A 2724-nucleotide genomic window follows, 5' to 3' on the forward strand; every position below is an offset into this window, starting at 1 on the left:
TCTTTATTAACTGGATTTAGGGAGTCCAAAGCTGGAATACACTGCAACCAAGCCCGGCCACCTCCTAGGAAGATGCGTCTTTTGAAAGCACCTAGGACAACGTTGAGTGCCTCTGGAATTCCATCTTTTCATGTACTCGACCTCACTTCTCCCACCAGCATTCAGAATGGCTGTTCTATCTGAAATTTTTGCCAAATGTTCAGTTCTTCCTCTGAACTCGCTAGTAGCAACCTTTCTTGAATACATTTTTCCATTTGAGGCTCATCACCTTTCTCTTTCAAGGGCAGGGCATCGTCTTTGGTCATGGTGACTTCTACTTTTTCAAGGCTCAACGTCTTCAAGATTTAGGGTCAACCCCTCCTCTTCAAACACCTGCAAAAGCATTTAAAAATGAGCCAGTTTCAGGGTATAGTTTTTCTTTTTTCTACCAAATTTATTCATAATATATTATGCAGGTGTTTTGATGAGAATCCAGAAACATCTTTAGATACCACATTTCTCTTAAATGTGAGAATTTAAGATCATTGCTATTCCAGGACAAGTCTTGTGTATAGAGCTTTTTATTGCTTTAATTTACATCATTTCATTTACTTCTCAGAACTTGTGTCAGTTAGCAACAGCTTGATCTTGCAGGTGAGACAACAGAATCCAGAGACAACTTGCCCAAAGTTACACATTTGGTATTTGGTGGAGCCAAGACTAGATGCTGGGCCTTGACTCCAAGTCCAGTATTCTCTCTGCTAGATCATTCTGCCTTTCAGAGCTGAGGACAGATTGGACAGTAAGATCATTCTTGATCAGGAGCATGACCGGTTGGACCTGGAAGGAACCCTGTGCTATATCTAATTCAACCCCCACCTTCCTAGACATTCAGGAGATATAACTAATTAGGAAAAAAATGCAAACTATAGGACTATATACCTATAAATGTTATCCCTGGAAAGAAAAGTTACATTTGGTAAATGTACAAAAAATATGGAAAAATTTGCATGTTATCCTTGTGCAAGGGCTGTGCTAATCCTCTCTGTATTGTTCCAATTTTAGTATACCTGCTGTTAAGCCATCTCTAGAATATTTAAACATGAATATACAGTAGAAAATATCAAAGTGTGTCACATAGTAAGTATTGTTTTGTGAAACGTGTGTGTTCGTTACAATGTATGTGTACATGTGTGTGAGTCATGATGGAAAACTGACTTCATGCTGTGGATTGTACTAACAAATGTTGGGAAGCCACTGGCATCGTGGGAAGAGCATTGGAAGTGGATTCAAATGCTTAATTCCAGTCTCTGATCTGCCAACAACCACCTGCCTGAGCTTGGCCAAGGAACTTAACCCCTCAGGGCCTCCATTTCCTTTTCTTTAAAATGAGCAGGTTGGACTAGATTATTTTTCAGACGCCTTCCTCTAACAGTCTATCATTCTGGTGATTCTTTCATGGCATCGATGTAGCACAGAAGCCTTCCAGATGGGGAAGATGGGTGGAGAGAGGCGGTGGGCACAGAAAGGCAAGCATGAGTCAGGTGCAGCCACGTGACTCTGCCCCACGGCAGCTGCTGCCAGTGTTCATGTTTGCTGCTTGTCATTATGTTGGTAGCACCCCTGGATGCTGCTGCCACTAGAGTGTGAGTGATGACCACGGGTGAATCCAAATTGGAGCCTACGCAGAGCGATGGAGGCGAGGACTGCCAAACACATGCACCTGGTACCAGGCTTGGCACCGCTAGGTGCTCAGAAGCAGTTCTTAATGACAAGCATGATAAATACTTCAAGGGGGAAGCAAAGGAAAAGCAACTTAAATAGAACAAGTTGAAATTTAGGAGCTGTATTCCCTCTACAATTTAAGTGGCCCTGGAGTAATAAAGACCTTCCTTGAAAAAAAAATAAATAAGGGAGGGGAACAATTTCAGACCAACATGCCGTGTGAAATTCTTAGTATTACTCCTTCTCTGGTGTAGACTAGCACTTAGTTTTCTGTAAAGAACACGGACCTGTTATCACTTTTCACTCATTTGATGGATAAGATACAAAGTTAATTTCATGGTGGAGAAACACTCAAGAGGTTGCTTGCTTTCCGTTAACATAGAAGACGTCTTTGAAACCAGCACATAGGAGATTATATATACATATGTACACACACACTTGTATATGGGAGAGCTGATAAATGTGTTAAATACATAAATTATTTATTGATCTGGGACAGCATACAACATGACAAGAAATGAGATATATCTGTGTGATATGCTTGCACATATAGAAATTAAGGGGGTATTTTTTTCCTCAGGTAGAAACATAATGCCAGAAAACTTTCTGCCTTTGAGGAACAAAAGTACAAAGATGTTCCAACAATTGAAGGTTCTAGTTTTGCACAATTATTTATTATTCATTGCATTTGGAAACAGGGCACGGAGAAGGCAATCATCTTTCTAGCCCACGTCTCTTTAGCACGCTTCAATTTAATGTCACCGGCTAGGTAAGATCTAACAAGATGTGTCTGTTGCCTGCAACAAACCTGGTTGACAAGAGCCATATGTGTCATGGAGTGGATCAAAAGTGGGCTTGGTTGTGGTTGAACACTGTGTATTTTTAAAGAAATAAATTAATAATTTAAGTCGTTTTAGTGCTTGAAGAGGGCACTGCACCGACAGCTCGGGGCCGAGGCCTGTCTGTGGCCCAGGTGCATCATGGGTGCTGGCCTGGAAACGTCCCCACCCAGCCCGGAGA

At 41.5% G+C, this 2724-nt stretch overlaps 1 pseudogene; it reads right to left on the reverse strand.

Annotated features, from left to right (window-relative positions):
* Nucleotides 1–969: 969 nt before the first annotated feature.
* LOC138398495 (U6 spliceosomal RNA) lies at nt 970–1063 on the reverse strand (annotated as a pseudogene).
* Between the last annotated feature and the right edge of the window lie 1661 nt (nt 1064–2724).

The sequence above is a fragment of the Eulemur rufifrons genome, chromosome 17 (genome assembly GCF_041146395.1).
Source record: "Eulemur rufifrons isolate Redbay chromosome 17, OSU_ERuf_1, whole genome shotgun sequence".
Classification (NCBI taxonomy): domain Eukaryota; kingdom Metazoa; phylum Chordata; class Mammalia; order Primates; family Lemuridae; genus Eulemur; species Eulemur rufifrons.